This window comes from Galleria mellonella, unplaced genomic scaffold (assembly GCF_026898425.1).
Source record: "Galleria mellonella isolate WM207_F2 unplaced genomic scaffold, CSIRO_AGI_GalMel_v1 utg270, whole genome shotgun sequence".
NCBI lineage: Eukaryota > Metazoa > Arthropoda > Insecta > Lepidoptera > Pyralidae > Galleria > Galleria mellonella.
The window spans coordinates 1313925-1333259 of record NW_026442062.1 but is presented as its reverse complement, the minus strand read 5'-3'; the positions used below and the strand labels follow the sequence as shown (position 1 = coordinate 1333259).

General features: G+C 33.6%; 1 protein-coding gene across 2 annotated transcripts in view; it reads left to right on the top strand.

Annotated features, from left to right (window-relative positions):
• The window catches only part of LOC113523358 (proton-coupled amino acid transporter-like protein pathetic), a 60065-nt gene that overhangs the window by 16051 nt on the left and 24679 nt on the right, over nucleotides 1–19335 (top strand). The window contains exon 1 of one of the 2 annotated variants that reach the window (XM_052895314.1): nucleotides 8882–9040. The exons of the other annotated variant lie outside the window; for it this stretch is intronic. The gene's annotated coding sequence lies outside the window, so the exon portion shown is untranslated. Of the gene's footprint in view, nucleotides 1–8881; nucleotides 9041–19335 lie in introns of those variants that run through there. 2 annotated transcript variants of the gene reach the window in all.

The following is a 19335-nucleotide window of genomic DNA, read 5'->3' as shown; positions in this document are numbered from 1 at the left end:
AAATGTTTGGAAACTTTAAAAACAACGTCAATATATTTAAATAAATCCAAACCAAACAATACGCCGTTAATCTATGCGTTCAAACGTCTCATTTACATAACAAATTGTATTTATCGTGGCAGAGAAAATCTTTTATCTTTTTTTTTTTAATTATTATTAAGCTCATTTACATTATCATTTACAAACGTCCATGGTTCATTGACTTTGAAAAATGTTTAAGTACAATGACAGCACAGACGCGACAGAGCTAACTTCAATAATACTATTTATCTATTTAAGAGCTGCGCTCTTGTCGGTGGAGCTCTTGCCACTCACTACGATTTTCATCGAGTCTCTTCACCTCTTGATACGACACGACACCAACTCCTTCCTTGATCTGCCTGATGTAACTATGTCTCGGTCTCCCTCTCCCCTTCTTCCTTCTATCTTACCTTCTATTATAATGTTCATAAGTTCGTCGTGTCGTATCAAGTGTCCCAACATTTTTCCCCTTCTGTCCTCAATAGTTCTAATAATTTGTCTTTCTTCTTTAACTCTAAGCAGGACCTCCTCATTGCTAATTTGATTCCTTCAGCTAATTTTCTCCATCCTTCTCCAGCACTCAATAATACTATAATATATAAAATAAATATATGTATTATTATATTGTACCAAACAAACAGCGACTTCAGTCATGGAAGCATAATATATGTAAATAAATAAATTTATTATGATTGCGTGTATTGTGATTTAAATTGTTATTTCGTAGTTATAAATAGATTTTGCATTAATCATATTTTTGTTTTGTTTTGCGTAATATAACGCCACGGGGGAAAGGGATTGTTAGTAATGGGGACTGAGAATCCCATTGCTAGCAATATACCAGGTCGACCTCTTCGCGCTTCTCCCTTGAAACTATCATGGTTAATTCCTGATAAATTCATCGTGATGAGCTAACTGGCCTATTTTCATTCTCATCCATCACCCTTCACTGGTGCTCCGCAAGCGTATACCGTTAGCGCAGGCAGGGTTACCATACCATTTTCACCCATCAAAAAAAAATATATATAACGCCAATTTCAATTAAACACATGAGCAAAAATCGCCGATATCGGATATATCTATTGCAAAAATCATTTTGTATTTTAGTATTGTATTGTAAGAATTTAGTATTTATATTATCTGTTCAGGATAAACAAAGTAATATAGGATATATATCTGCATATATATATATATATATATATATATATATAGACCTGTATCTTGTGTGTGATATGAGTATATATATATATATTAGTATATTTATATATATATATAAAATATATATATAATAAATAAGGAAAACTATGTAAAATGGTGAGTACGTGTGTGTGTGTGTATATATATATATATATATATATGTGCGTGTGTAATGTGCGCGCGCGCGCGTTTGTGTGTGTGTGTGTGTGTGTGTATGTGTACGCGCGCGTGTGTAGGTATATGTTGTGTATGAGTGAGTGAGTGCGTGCGTGCATGCTTGTGCATTCGTGCATAATTAGGTACGTGCGTATATATATTTACACAGTCAGGATCAGGGTTTCATGAATTTCTCAGTTTCCTCATAATTTAATGAAAGTAAATAATTTTTTACAAGTCTATTAGCCTGTGATGAAATATTAAATAATGACATAATCGTAAAAATTCGGGCGAATCCAAAACCTTTCGATCTCTTACACGATGCCAAAATTGGTCCATCTACTATTTTTATTTATTTATTTATTTATTTACCTGAGACCTCAGAAATGGCAATACATGGGGAGTATCATGAGCGAAACAGTATACTCTGTTATGTCCATGGTACTGCTTATGTCTATAGGCGACGGTTACCACTTTCCATCAGGTGCGCCGTCAGCTTGTTTGCCATTTTTTTTTTATTTATTTATTCATTAGTACATATATGTGTACATGGCGGACTTAATGCTAAAAGCATTCTCTCCCAGTCAACCATAGGGAAGTGTCAGAATAGCCTAAGTTGTATAAAAAAGACATACTTTACAACATTTTCTTACCTGTAATATCGTAATGGAAAGCTGTCTTTATTATTTACGAAATAAAATAAATATATATGCACTATATATTAAAGTATATATATAAAAATATATATAGCTCGAGGAAACTTTTACGAGGCAATTAAAATATAAGGGCTTGACATTCAAATATCCATATTAAGTTAGTAGTCGAACCTGATATGGAAATAATATGGGGTCAACATGTTTACTTCGAGGTGAATAAACCAACTTGACTTTGATGCCTTTGAAACTCGGATTTTATCAACATCAAGGATGCTTCAACACAGAAAAGAAAAAATATAAATCAAAAATATGTTTTTCTTCTCTCATACAGTATTTTTTTTTATTCAACCTATAATGACAAACAAGCTAACGGCCCACCTGATGGAAAGTGGTAACCGGCGCCTATAGACATGAGAAGTACCATGGACATAACAGAGTATACTATTTCGCCCATGATACCCTCCATGCGTTGTCATTTCTGAGGACTCAAGTGTTATTCCCTGAATTTACAGGGTCCGTACCTTGTAAATTCAGGCCATATCCCACCCTTCAAACCGAAACACAGGCATGGAAACACAACTGCTTCACGGTAGAAACACGAATGAGACAGAGGTACCCAAGCAAACGAATTTTGTACAAAGTCTCCCTCTGGTAATTGTAAACTGTAATAATTCTGGTATTTTTTTGTAATTGTTTATATTTATAATAAGTTTACTATTGTAATCTTATGGGAAAAACAATAAAGATGATCTATCTATCTATCTATTAAATATAATATATATATATATATATATATATGGTATGTTTTCTTTATCATAACACATTTCATCATCAGCATAATCTAAGTGATAAATAATAATATAATTTTGTGGACGTACTTTTGATTTGTACATTTGAAAATACCACAGCAACAAACATTTAAAATTCCGAGAGATTCGTTCAAGTAACGATAAAGGAAACCTGAAAATAATTGCCGAGTTAGCGAACAATGCCGAACATTTTCCTCTTAATTTCTGAATGATAACAAATAATCATAAATATTATATTTTAAAAGATCTCAGAGAATGTTTTCAATTTAATTTTGAAATTGTATATCTTCCTTTTATGGAGAGGATCTATTTACAACAATAGAAGATTAATGGGTTATTAAAATAAGATATATTAACAATAATAATAATTACTAACAATAGACTGCTTCTCAACCTTGGGTATGTTACAAGTAACCAATCAACGAACATCTGAAGGCGCAACTCAGAATGCTGTTAGGTCTAGACCCGAGATAATTTAGAAGAGATCATCTCTTAAATTACCCTAACCGAGAATCGAACCCCGTTCCTCTTCACCCAAAGCGAAAGCCCACCGCTGCGCTACATTTTACCTGTACATTTTTCTCCCCGTCATAAAGCTTCTTTTATTCAAATTTTAACCTCATATTTTTAACCTCACATGGACAATGACGCAGAAGGAGAGAAAGATGCTTGAGGCATTCGAAATGTGGACATGGAGGAGAATGGAAAGGATGAGCTTGACAGAAAAACTAACGAATGAGGAAGTCCTAAAAAGAGTGAACGAGAAAAGAACGTTAATTAAAATAATAGAGAATAGAAGAGGCAAAATGCTGGGCCACCTTATACGACATGACGATTATTTTAAAAGCATAGTAGAAGGAAAAATAGAGGGCAAAAGAGGAAGAGGAAGACCGAGGAATAACTACATGGGACAGATAAAAGAAACACTAGGTGTCATGTCGTATAGGGAGATCAAGGATATGGCCTGGGATAGAGCTGGCTGGAGGAAGATGCATGAATTAGTTGCACCGACAAGAGGAAACTCTTAAATGAAAAGAGATCGTTAAACATAATAATATTATATTATTTTAATAACCTTCCTCATGTAATTTCAAAAACATAAAACCAAAATAGATAGTTTTAATTGACATATAAGCACACATAAAGTTTACACAACTAGCTTTTAAGCTACCAAATAAAGCTATTCATTTTATTGGCGTTTTTATCCTTGTGACCGGAACAAAAATCTTCATTTTTTAAATTTCTTATTATTAAATCAGTCGTTAACAGTTTTAACAGTTTGCAGGTTGGCAAACGCAGTTAGGCGTTTGGTGATGTTTTAAGAGGGACGTTGGTGCCCATTTCTCGACAATTAAGCTTCCTTAGTCGCCTTTTACGACACCCACGGGAGTTTTTGTTAATTATTTTTAATTTATTTCATATCAAAGTGTAATGAATATACAAATAGATAAACTCATTTTTATATTTACAGTATTATATATCTTTGATAGAATTTATTCTCCATATCTCGCTTCATTTTGAAGCTACTGCCCATGACAGGCAGACTTTGTATACATAATATCAGGGTTCAACGGATAGAAGTAAACGTGTCATCATCATTATCAGCAGCAATTGTAAATACACTTATTATAACATCCTTCATCCTTGGAACACAATAGTAATTTCATAGCATTGCAATTTTGTTCATTACAAATGAATTAGAATTAGCATTCTATTTACCTACTGTATATTATCGACAGTATATTAATTAAATTTTATTATCTACAATGTTTCTGGCAAATAAATTTCATTTCATTTCATTTCGTTTCGTGTCGTCTTGCCTCGCCTCATCTCGCCTCGTCTCGTCTCGTCTCGTCTCGTCTTGTTTCGTCTTGTCTCGTCTCGTCTCGTTTCGTTTCCTTTCATTTCGTTGTAATTACAGAAGATATTTTAATTATTTATATTAACGTCACTCACGTTATAAATTCGAGGATGCCCGACTAGTTTCATCTCTATAGAATACTGCTGATTGCAACAAAAAATAACACAACAATATAGGAATAACACCTGAGTCTGTGTCTAACCTCTTATGTCCATGGTACTGCTCATGTCTGTAGGCGACGATTATCATTTTCCATCAGATGGACCGTTGCTTTTCTAAGTTGCATAAAAAAAAACCGCGTTATACATGAATAAGACCGGATCCACATTACAATGTCGATCTCAGTTCATTCTACCACAAGAACTACAGTGTAATGCCTCCAATAATTTCATTATCATATCAAACCTAAACACAGCCATGCAAGTAAAGCTACTGTACGGCGTAATGATAAGTGGGACAGGATTACCCATGCGGATGAATTTTCTACAAAGCTTCCCTCTACGGTACTCATTAAAATAAGAATCCTAACTTAGAGGACCTAACTTTTAAGCATGTTCGAATATTTCATTAGAATGTAATAATTTTTTCAATTGATTTCTCAAACTTACTTTTAATTTAAAACAATTTTTACAAACTTACTTTTAATCAGAAACTTACTTTTAATTTAGAAAATTTAATTTAAAAGTAAATTTTCAATTGTTTAATACTTTTAAGTAAATAGTTTACACAAGCGAAGCATCAAGTTATTGCTAGTATTCTGATAGAGTACTGAAGGTACTCAATCAACTTCATCCAGATAATTAACGTTTGTGCGTCATTTTCAATATAAAACTTAACACAATTGTCTTGCATGTGATCAAATAACTTACCAACTGCATATACAAAACATGTTTTCAATAAATTTATATCATTATATTTATAAAAAAAAGACTTATAAATTCATTTATTATTCATCCAGTCATTTAAATTTAATATATCATAGTTATCATCTTAACGATAACGATTTATATTCAGCAACACAAAACATACAAACAAACAAACTGGCTTTATACAGTAACAATCACTCTGATATTTGTCTATCTCATATAATTTAACGAGTATAAATATTTGACAATCACCAATATCCATTCAGAAATGGTGAAGTTAACAGCATCACACACACACACACACACACACACACACACACACACACACACACACACACACACACACACACACACACATACGCTCACGCGCGCGCGCACACACACACACACACACACGCACGCACACACGCACGCACGCACGCACGCACACACACGCACACACACGCACGCACGCACACACGCACGCACGCATGCACACACGCATGCACACACATGCACACACGCGCGCGCGCGCAGTCAGAGAAAAAGAAAAAGGGAGAACATTTCCACATTCTTTTCCATTTTGGAAACTCCGCTTAAGTATACGGAATCACTATCTCAAGAATCTTTCTTCCCCATCGCTGGTCGGTTCTTCGTGCTGCATGACCAGCCCATTGCCACTTTGGATTACTTATTCTTCAGACTATGTTGGTTTAGTTCTTCTTCGAATATTCTCATTTCAGATTCCATAACTCAAAGAAACTCTAAGCATAACCGTCTCCATAGCTTACTGAACAACATGAAGCTAATACATGAATGAGAGTAAGTAAGAGGTATGTTTCCACAATTAATGAAGGATCTTGTAGTTCCACAAAAAAACCTTAATAATTTTAACGTAGTCAAGCGCTATTAGGCAAATCTATTTAAATAAAAGTTAATTTAATTCTAAATTCCTGTAATTTCCGTTACATTGATCCTTCCCTGTTTCTGAGAAAGCACTGGCTTTTGACTAAAAATTTAAATGTAATATTTATATTAATATCAATTTTATAACAAATCTAACTATTCTAATATGTTATGGGGGAGGGGAAAAAGATAATTTGAGAAATGTGATAATATTTGCGGAGACCAAATATAAAACGGATACAAAAAATTTCAAGCTTGTTTAATTACTCTTCAGTGATGAGGAACAAACTTTTTTAAAGTCGATTAAAAATAATGAAATTGGTAACAAATCAAACATTCGATCAATTAATAGATTTTTATTTCTCCTTCTATTAGACATCAGCGAATGACTTGCAGTTTGGTTAGTTCAATATTATATTATCTTAGGTTTGGTCAACTATTCCTTTGTTTACATTTTCATTCAATTCTATTAAAAACTACGGTAATACTTACGAACATCACAAAATGTAATATTTACAGTGTTCTCATGCTCAAATTGTTATCAACATATAACAAAAGAGTACGTAGGTTTACTTAGTTACAATTGCCATGCTATCAAGACAATTGCCTTATTTTAATCTCTCACGGCTCACGAATAAGCCATGTTGAAGTAATTTACTGACTACAATATAATTTATAAATACAGGTTGTTCTTATTTAAAATCTTAATTTTTTTTAACTTTAAACATATTACTTCGCCGTGTGGTACCGGCATAGAATGGGTCACTAGGGTAGGCAGAAAGACAGGGTAGCAGTATGGAAAGTCAAATGCTTCGATTCAAATAAACCTCTTTCACTTCTTCCACATTCATTCTGTAGGGACACTTTGTACAAAAGTCGATTGCTTGGGTACCTCTGTTCCATTCGTGTTTCTACCGTGAAGCAGTTGTGTTTGCATGGCTGTGTTTCAGTTTGAAGGATGGAATATGGCGTGAATTTACTGGGTACAGAGGAATAACACCTGAGTCCTCAGGAATGGCAACGCATGGGGGGAGGGGTATCATGGGCGAAACAGTATGTATGTGTACTGTTATGTCCATGGTACTGCTCATGTATATAGGCGACGGTTACCACTTTCCATCAGGTGGTCCGTCAGCTTGTTTGCCATTCTAAGTCGTATAAAAAAAAAAGGTATCAAGTAGGAGGCAAATAAGGGAACTCAATGTTTGAGGCATGGTAATGGGCAGTGTTCCTCTTTATACATCAACAATAGCTAACTGCAGTTTCCCTCCCGCATGCATAGCGTGGCAACTGGCAAAACTTCCCAGTAGGGGAAGCCTATGTTCAGCAGTGAACAGATAACGATTGATATGATAATAAACTCTTACTAGCTTCAAAACCTCTGTTAAATCTTACTACCTCTCACTTTAGTACTATTTTCCTGTGTGCTCTCTTCATTTTCCTTCGTCATTTTTTTTCTGTTGTTTGTGTGCTGTTAAGTATGTGTATGTTATGTATATATTTATGTATATATTTAATTGTGTATATATTATATGTGTATGTATGTATATATGTTTGTATATGATAATATTTATATAATAGTGCGCCACCTACTCTTTGTCTTTTTCTCAATGTCCTCTACCCAAAGGTTGTCTGGAAGAGATTGCTTAGCGATAAGGCCGCCTTTTGTATCACTTCTCATTAATATTTACTGTATTTGTTATTTCTTTTTTTACTTGGTGCAATAAAGTGTAAATACATAAATAAATAAATAAAATCAAATATAAAATTTTGATTATTTAATGCTAAGTTCATATAGAAATATTTTATTAATAGAATATGTTGCCGTACTATTGTCCAAGTCCCACCACACCTCCACCAATGTGGACATTATGGCGAGCATGACTTGTTACAAGACAAGCGATTACGTCAAAAATACCAAATTAAATACGACAAATAGTATACACATTCATTACAACATTAGAATGTCATTTATATATCCCGCATATATACCCGAGTCTGGATATTATAGGCACGGTGGCGGTGAGGAAAGATCTCGCTCTTGTAAAAATACGTTGTGAGAGTGTTACGCATCACCCACAAGTGCTAGTGACTATCGGTTCTTCGAACTATGTGACCAGCCCAATGCCTATACTTCAGCTTGCTTATACTTCGGGCTATGTCGATTACGTTGGTTCTTTTGCGGATACCCTCGTTTCGGATTCTATTACGCAAAGAGACTCCGAGTACAGCCCTCTCCATAGCCCACTGAGTAACTAGTAGCTTTTGCATACGGGCAATCATGTAGGACCATGTTTCGGTTCCATAAGTCATCACTGGCAACACGCACTGGTTAAATAGCTTCGTCTTCAAACTCTGGTATAAATAAAAATATAAATCTAAAAATCTTAAAATTTTCACACACTGTAAGTCAGCACGTTTTCTTGTAGGAACGTCGCGTGCACCGGTGAGTATTCGACGTAACGCAATGAGAACGCGCGCACGGCGTAAATGATAAGCAAAACAAAACCTCTCTAGTGATAACAAGCATAAATCTCACTTTACCACAGTGATAGTGTTTTTCTAACAATTAGGTGTTTGCAACCGTTGGTAAGTTATTTATTTATTTAAACTTTAATACAGTGAAATTGTGAAAACAGTGACTCAACACCGGACCCTGGTAGAGACCAGTCAACCATTGAGCAAACCGAGAAATAAGTAGACGATGCATTATTAAATTGAGGAAATATAAAAAATAATACTTAATATATTTATATATTATAAACATATAATTACATTAATAGAAACATATACATAATATGTTAAATAAATAAATGCATACGTAAATATTACTATAACAAACAATTGACTGTATTAGTAGAGCAAATGAAACAATCTATGACTCAAACAGAGTCATAGATTCAACAAGGTCAAGTTTAAAGTGAAAGTGAGAAAAAAGTAATAAAGTTTATAAATTTTCCTTTTTTAGGAAATAGTAGAGCAATTTATGTTTAAAAACTAGTTTACTTAGGGTAGACCTTATGTCAAGCGGGAGTGTATTCCAGTGTTTAATAGCCCTGCATAGTGAAGGAATAGAAAATGAAGCCAGTACGATGAGCAAGCGTGTAAAAAGAAGATTCCCGCAAGAACAAAGATTACGATTGGTAATGTCCCGATGAAATTGAAATTTACACTTCAGTTTATCTTAATAATGTTATCGATTGTATGTCTTATCAACCGACTTTAAAAATCTTCTCAATTTGGTTGTTTTTTTTTTTATGACTAATCTTTTTGATACTTTGACAAGATTTAAATTTTTTTTATACAATTAAGAATGTCAAACAAGCTGACGGTCCACCTGATGGAAAGTGGTAACCGTCGCCTATAGACAAGAGCAGTACCATGGACATAACATATACTGTTTCGCCCATGATACCTCCCATACGTTGCCATTCCTGAGGACTCAGGTGTTATTCCTCTGTACCCTGTAAATTCACGCCATATCCCACCTTTCAAACTGAAACACAGCCATGCAAACACAACTGCTTCACGGTTGAAACACGAATGGGACAGAGGTACCCAAGCAATCGACTTTTGTTGTTAAAAGTTCAGGTGTTTGCTATGTTTGGTCTGTGTTAGGCAATGTATTCGCTGATTTTGGTGATATTGTTCATATTCAAAATTATTCTGGTGATGATGACATACTATTTTATTCCAACGCGAAATAGTCCATTTCAATAGTACTAAATGAAAATATGATGAAATTAACAATTGACTCGACCAAAAGACAATAGACATAAGACAATTTGCTGATATCTAAAAGTATTACAAATAAAGAATCGATTTATCGATTGAATGTTTCGATTTATTACTAATTACATTTAGATAGTATTCTGTACATAAACCTTTCTATACCGTTCGGCTCTATTCGGCTCCAATCGGCTCTGTTTGGCTTCTTCAGCTTCGTTCGGCTCTTTTCGACTCCATTCGATTCCGTTCGGCTCATATTCCATTTTACTGTATTTCCGAAATAATATTAACAAAACACGATTAAAACAGATTATAATTAAGTAAGTCATGTTTTAGTTCTATAAGTTATAACTGTAAATAGTAAGTAATATTTTTAATACGAAGATGGTAACATAATTTCCGGAACACAACCTTATAAAGAAGAAACCTAGTTTATATTTAAACTTACTGGCCACAACTAACGGGTTCTTACGATTATTTATGTATTTCAGGGTATATATATTTCGACCCTTTCTCGAGAGTCAGGTTCACGGTCGCGTGTTCAAATAAATATATAATCGCATTGAGCCCGTCAGTTATGCATATTCGTAAAAATAAACATATTTTTTCGCTTTCTTTTAATACTCGTATTAGCATAAATTTACTAAGTTTTTTCATGTTTCCAGTCTGTGAGGAGACTTATGGCCAGCAGTGGACAGATAATGGCTGAGACGATGATATTAAACCAAGTTCTTGTTAAAATATGTTTATTTATTTAACTTATATATATATATATATATATATATATATATATATATATATATATATATAATATATATATATAATATATATAAATAAATCGCCATGTTACCCCGGTATACAATGGGCCATCCCTTCCTTTCCAAAAGAAGAGCAAGAGGCAACTATTGTAGCACAATGGTTGAGGGATGAGTAGCAGCGTTCCTCTTAAAACTTTACCCAATCCTAATTACAGTTGCCAACCCGTCTGCCAAGCATAGCAACTACTGACAAAACCTTCCTTTATGGAGGAGGCCTATGTTTATTAGTGGACAATTAACGACTGGAATGATGATGATAATTTATTTATTTCCAAGAAACATGGTAAGTGTATAGATGTTACAATAAGTATAAGTCCTCATATTTCGCCATAATTAGGCATGCAAATATTAAAACTTAAGATGATTAAATGAAATTCCATTTAATCCCATTTAATCATCAAGAACATAAATATATATATATATATATATATATATATATATATATATATATATAACTATTATCACACAAGTGGAAAACAGTACAATGTATATCATAACAATAGTCACAAAAAAAATGGTGAAAACGTGACTTGTTTGAAATAGGTTTAATGTATTTGCTGAATCAATGTATTTTTATGGTAAAATCCAATTTTTTCGTATCGGAAACGAATAGTGAGAAATTGGAAGGGCGCCTATATCTAAATGTAATCACGTCCATCCGTATCCACTTATCCGTCTATTTTATGACGAGAATTTTGTTTAGTGACCCCCAAGGAGTATTTGATCTAATGGGAAACCGCAAAGGTTTACCAAAGGGAGACTTTGTATAAAAATCGTTTGCTTGGATACCTCTGTCCTATTCATGTTTCTACCGTAAAGCAGTTGTGTTTGCATGAACGTGTTTTGGTTTGAATGGTGGGATGAGGCAGTTAATTTACAGGGTACAGAGAAATAACACCTGAGTCCTCAGGAATGGCAACACATGGGGGGTATCATGGGCGAAACAGTATACTCTGTTATGTCCATGGTACTGCTCTTGTCTATAGACGACGGTTACCAGTTTCCATCCGATGGGTCGTCAGCTTATTTGTCATTCTAAGTGGCGTAAAAAAATATTTTATTTTATTTCAATAGGTACACAGTACAGAGTTTATTAACAATGTTATATTAATTTTTACGGTACAATAATGTTTTGTTCAAGCCAACCCCTTAAAAATATGTGTACAAAGCATGACCTAATCATAAACCCACAGTAAACAAATAAGTACAATATAATTTATGCATCAAAAGATTGCATGGGATATCCTTGGATTTTTATTTTACCCTTATCAACCTCAATCATTGTCTATAGTCAAAATGGCAACAATGATAATCACTGTAACACATATGGTGTGAATATCCTGTTACCATGGCACGCCCCTTTTTACTTCAATATGTGTGACCTTATGACGTCATACTCTGTTGGTGTTTATGAAAGAACGTTTTCAGTAGCAGTCCGAAGTGTATTTATATTTCTTGGTCAATATTTTGATATTTTGATTTATAATGATTTTGGAGGGGTGTGCCACGTTGTTGGAGACAATCCTTAGCTTTTCGTGTGTTGCTATCCTGAGAACTAAATTATTGTTTTTATACCACAAAGGTGGCAAACAATCATACAGCTCGTCTGATGGTAAACGGTTACTGTAGCCTATGGACATCTGCAACAATAGGGGAGTCACGTGCGCATTGCCAGCCCTGAAGAAACCTTAATACATATTTTTTTAAGAACTCCATACTGTAGATTCTAGCGAAAACCTCGGCCTCGGAAAGTTTATGCCTTCCTATCCTACAATTTCACTACTATATTAATTCAAATCGAAACACCGTTAACAAATCAAACTATCGAAATGATAACGTTAGTCTTACCACATTGGATTTTATTATCTTGACAAAATGTGGAAATCTTTGTAGTAAAGGTAGTTCTTAGTCGATTACTCCTCATTATATGAATAGAGGTAAATAGATAGATAGATAGATACTCTTTATTGTTACCTCTAAAAGATTACAATAGTAAACTTATTATAGATACAAAAATTACGATATATATAAAATATATTAATACATATTTTTTCTATATATATTATTTTATTATACGGCTTACAGTTTAATATGTATTTATACAGAAAGGAACGGCAATATGAATGCCCTATGAAGAGTGAATAATATATAACAATATCTATATATAAATCAACCCAATAACATATATATTAGATATTGATTATCCAATATATAATATCGAAAGAAAAATTACGAAAGAGATTTATCGAGCAAAAATGAACGGAGACGTCGGTAGAGGCCGCCCTAGACGGATGTGTGTCAACCAAATAAGTGATATACTCAAGAAGAGTTAAATTCAATGTACCCATAACCGAAAGTGTATGAATAAATTAAAAAATTTAAAGGAAGCGAAAAAGGTCTGCTTAAATCGAAACATATGGCGTTTTATCGATTTCGCCTTTTCTAATGGGAGACAGGCGTGACAGATATATATGTATAAACATAATTCCAAGCTCTTGCAGTATTATTAATATTCCAAATATTTATTGCGAAAACAAGTCTACTCTGATGTATAGTATTCTCTCCGGCTTTATTTTTACGACTGCAAAACGATCAATTGAAAAGCAATTTAATCATTAACACATAAAACAGGTTTAATTAAAAGACACAACAAACTTCGTACTACAATTAGCATCATGATAATTGTGTAGCCTGTTTTCTTTTACTTACAGTTCGATTTTTAAATTACTTTTAATTTAAAAAGAGTAACTGTTAAATTACTTTTCGGTAGATAACAACTTTTTTTATGCAACTTTGAATGGCAAACAAGCTGAGGGCCCACCTGATGGAAAGTGGTAACCGTCGCCTATAGACATGAGCAGTACCATAGACTTAACAGAGTATACTGTTTCGGCCATAATACCCCACTCCCCCATGCGTTGCTATTCTTGAGGACTCAGAACTTTGCTAATAGTATCATTCTTCATTAATTCAGGTCTTCCATACATAGGGAAGGTCTATGGAAGGTCTATGTTTAACAGGCTGAAATAATGACCATGATGATGACAATAACGATTATAATGACGATGATGAATGATAGTGAACAAGTCTCGTAATTATTACCGACTATATATTACCGGTGACTTCATCCGTGAGACCGCGATAATTGGCCTTATTCATCCTACATAGTATATATCGTATTCCATTCTGTTCCGTGTGGTCCCAGCATAGAATAGGCCACCTCTTTCTCTCTCATTTCTTATTATAATAAATTAATATTTATATTAAATATTTTTACTATAATTTATTTTAATATTTCAATGAAAAACTCCGTATAACAAACCAAAACTTATTTAGCGACGCTAGAAAAAGATCAAAGGATTGCGGCTCAAAATATAGTTGGAGTAATAGAAAAAATATTTATATTCCCCAGCGATAAGACAATCCAGCGTAACATATCACATGTCTGGAGGACCTTATGCATGTTCTACCACTTGACTCTGGTACCCAAGTTGCGGACCAAACCCTGCATTAGTTGCATGTTGTTGACATGTTTTAGCTTGCAAGGTTGCTATAGTGATAATATTACTTCGACTTGCAATATAGATAGATAGATACTCTTTATTGTTTCCTCCAAAAGATTACAATAGTAAACTTATTATAAATATAAACAATTACAAGAAATAATCACAATGAGAAAACCTTATCGCTAAAAGCGATCTCTTCCAGGCAACCTTTGGATGGAGAGGAGTAGTTATATACCCAATTATTGTCTTTTTTCATTTTTTGTTTAACTAAAATAGTGTTATTTTTTTGTTACTATTTCATTTTGTTATTTTGACATTTGTATACACACTTGCCACCTTTACTACCCATTCTTTTCCCGTGGGTATCTTAAGAGGCATCTAAGGGAACTAGAGAATTTAACAGTCGAGAGATGAGCAGCAGTATCCCTCCTAAAACGTTACCAAAGTCGAACTACGATTGCCAACACACCTACCAAGCGTAACGATTACTGACAATACCCCCTTTATGGGAGAGATCTATGTATGTTCAGCAGTAAACAGTAATTTTTTTTTATACAACTTAGAATGGCAAACAAGCTGACGGCCCACCTGATGGAAAGTGGTAACCGTCGCCTATAGACATAAGCAGTGCCATGGACATAACAGAGTATACTGTTTCGCCCATGATACCCCCAATCGTTGCCATTTCTGAGGACTTAGGTGTTATTCCTATGTACCCAGTAAATTCACGCCATATCCCACCCTTCAAACCGAAACACAGCCATGCAAACACAACTGTTTCACGGTTAAAACACGAATGGGGCAGAGGTACCCAAGCAATCGACTTCTGTACAAAGTCTCCCTCTACATAAATAATATTTACATCTTTATTAACTGCATGCTAAAATGTGATCTTATGAGAAGTAAATAGAGTTGCTATTTTTAGATATATTTGTTACTATGTCTACAATAATTAGTGATTATATAATTATGTAATCCTACTTAAGAATGTTGTAAAGTTTAAAAATATTTGGATATTTATTTTTAGAAATAAAACTTACACAGCTCAACGTATTATAATATATTTATTTATTTATATTTTATTGCACCATTTATAAAATAAAAAATACAGTACATTTTAATGAGAAGTGATACAAAGGGCGGCCTTGTCGCTTAGCATTTTGCGTTACACGCATGAAGGAAAAGAAAGAAAGGAAATTGTTGGTTTATATATTTTGTACCTTGTTTTTTTTTTTGTTTTGTTGCTTTTTTATTTTCATTCTTTTATCTGTTTTACTGTGTATTATGTGTATGTTTGTATTTTAATTTGTGTGCTGTAAGTAATGTAAATAAATTATCTATCTATCAATATACGAGTATCAATCTCTTCCAGACAACCTTTGGGTAGAGTACATTAAAAAGTTAAAGGGTAGGTGGTTTACTATGTTATATAGATACATACATTATATATTTATTTAAACTATTGAATAATAAAATGTAGTACAAAAGGCGTACTTAATGGTATAGGCATTCTCTACCAGTCAACCTTCAGAATGTGCAGAAATACTCGATGGGGGTTTAAATAATAAAATAGCTTATATTTTAGTGTAACATCGGTTTAAAGGGTGGGATATGGTGTGAATTTACTGGGTACAGATGAATAACACCTGAATCCTCAGGAATGGCAACGCATGGGGGGTATCATGGGCGAAACAGTATACTCTGTTATGACCATGGTACTGCTCATGTCTATAGACGACGGTTACCACTTCCCATCAGGTGGGCCGTCAGCTTGTTTGCCATTCTAAGTGGTATAAAAAAGAACTACATTTATTATTACTATATCAGTCATTAACTGTCCATTGCTGGGCATAAGCCTTCCTCATAAGGGGAGTTTTACCAACAGTTGTCACGCTTGGCAGAACAAATATAAATTACATATATACAAACATAATGACATCATATATTTATAATGTGTAGTTTGTACTATTCTTTGTGTATACATATCTTATGTGTTTATACAATATATGCAGATCGTGTGACTGCCTATTTTTATTTTTAAAATAACACAATCTACATGAAAAGGTTTTGCTGGAAGAAATCTCTTATTAGAGATAAGCTCGCCTTTGTACATTATGTTTATAATGAATTGTAATTAACAGTATAATTTGTGTACAATAAAGAATATACATATATTTGTAAATAAACATACATATTAATATAGTATTAATATATTTCATTACTACTTTTATATACTAATTCACGTGAACAAAACATTTGTATATAGCTAGTTAAATAACTGTATAAGTATACAATAACAAATACAAAATATCCTAAACATAACTTGTTCCATTTCATCAAATAGCACACCGATCGTAAAAATCACTGTATGTGAAATTACAAAGGTAAAATCACAGCTATAATTAAAAATAATTATTGAAAATGATAATAAATTAAATATATAAACATTTCCATGCCTAGTATTAAATAATTCGTTACAGTAGTCATGGTTGCATTGGCGAGACCTTGCTCCCACATTTTTTTATTCCATTTACTCCTAATTGAATAAAATATGGCGTCGCAGAAATATTTCAATCCAATAATAGAGTAAATTCAATCCTTAACAAACGCTTTCATCACTTCTCCGTGTATCTATTTCAAGTCAAACCAAATCCTTTGTGGTAATTTCTAAGAAGTGAATATCAAATAAAATAAGTATAGATAGGTAAAAACATTTATTTGCATTTCTAGCATTTATACGAATAAAAATACTAAAATTTAAAAAGGACAAAATAAAGCAAGAAAACTGTAGATATGTGTGCGCTACAGCAACACAAAATTTCCTCAATAAATAAATTAGCAATGTGATATCTACTTATATATGTCTATTTGTGATTCATTAATAATAATTATTACCAGAGGGAGACTTTGTACAAAAGTCGATTGCTTGGGCACTTCTGTCCCATTCGTGTTTCTACCGTGAATCAGTTGTGTTTGCATGGCTGTGTTTCGGTTTGAAGGGTGGGATATGGCGTGAATTTACAGGGTACAGAGGAATAACACCCGAGTCCTCAGAAATGGCAACGCATGGGGGGTATTATGGGCGAAACAGTGTACTCTGTTATGTCCATGGTCTATAGGCGACGGTCACCACTTTCCATCAGGTGGGCCGTCAGCTTGTTTGCCATTCTAAGTTATATAAAAAAAAAGTTTTTATCATACTTTATAAATGTAGTACCATGGTAATACATTTATAAAGTATGATAAAAATAGTAAACGACTTTCGTACAAAGTCTCCCTCTGGTAAGTATGTTCGTTTTTCTTTAATATCTATATGTACTCGTATAACAGGAAATTAATGACGTCACTATGTTTGTTGTTTCCGACAGTTGTTTCGATTACATCCGGAAGTTTTCTTCAGGGAGCGTCTGGTGCTTTGCATCACAGCGTCTCGCTTCACAAAAACACAGTGAATTCAATAATTTCCGATATGTATATAGACACTGTGTATACGGCCATACGCTCCCGGCATAGAATAGGCCACCCCTTCCTATCCCGTGGGTGTCGTTAAAGACGACTAAAAGAGGGCGAGGGATGGGCAGCAGCGTTCCTCATAAAACATCTCTAAAGCTTGACTGTGGTTGCCAATCCGCCTGCCAAGCGTGGCAACTACTGGCAAAACCCCCAAGAGGAACGCTTATGTTCAGCAGTGGACAGTTAAAGGCTGATGTGATGATGATGATTAATTTTTAACCGGCATAATAATTCGCTTATGTCCTACTCCATCCCAAATAATAGGTGTACGTCAAATTTTATATCAATTGGTTAACCCATCAAAGCACCAAGAAGTAACAAACAAATTTTCACATTTTTAATATTGCTAGCTGTATCCCGCGGCTTTACTCACGTAAATCATGACCATGACGATATAGACACTGTGATAAAAAAAATATTTTAAAAGAATACTGAGAGCGGGGCGTGTATAATATAAGAGGAGGGTAGATTAATTATAAATTGACGGCGTCAACAAAAAGCATATAAATAAATAAATAAATAAAATATTAATACTTAATATACTTTTAATATATAATATATTTATATACGAATATTAATTACATAGGTCAGCAAAAAACTCTGATTCCAAACTTCAAAAAACACTCAAATATGCATTTAAACTCTCAAAGTCTGACTAACATCGATAAGTACGTTTCGAAGACTAATTGATTTTATGACCAATGGATGGTAGCATTTATGACAAGATAATTATATCGATAGCAAATTGTGCATTATTTATGGAGAGTACAGTTGTGGGTGTTTATTTATTTATTACTAGCGGCCCGTCTCAGCTACACACGGGTGGACATTTTTACATTTTAAAAAGTGGCAGGAGTATGAAGAATAATTGTACCAAGTTTCGTTAGAATCCGTCGAGTAGTTTTTGTTTCTATAACGAACATACAGACAGACAGACAAAAATTTTACTGATTGTATTTTTGGCATCAGTATCGATCACTAATCACCCGCTGATAGTTATTTTGGAAATATATTTCATGTACAGAATTGACCTCTCTACAGATTTATTAGAAGTATAGATTTAGCGTTTACTTCTCTTTCACAAATGTAACAACAGACTTTTGGGTCTTACTAAGTTAGAAAATAGCCTCAAAATAGTGTATACAAGACATTGATTCATTCTATTTTGTTTGCGGTGAATTTATTAAAGTAGGAAATAAAAAATTAGCTTTGGCAACAATATTTCTCTTAGGAAGTTTTCAAAAACTTTTTTTTTATTTTATTTATACTACTTTGAATGACAAACAAGCTTATGGCCCACCTGATGGAAAGTGCCTAT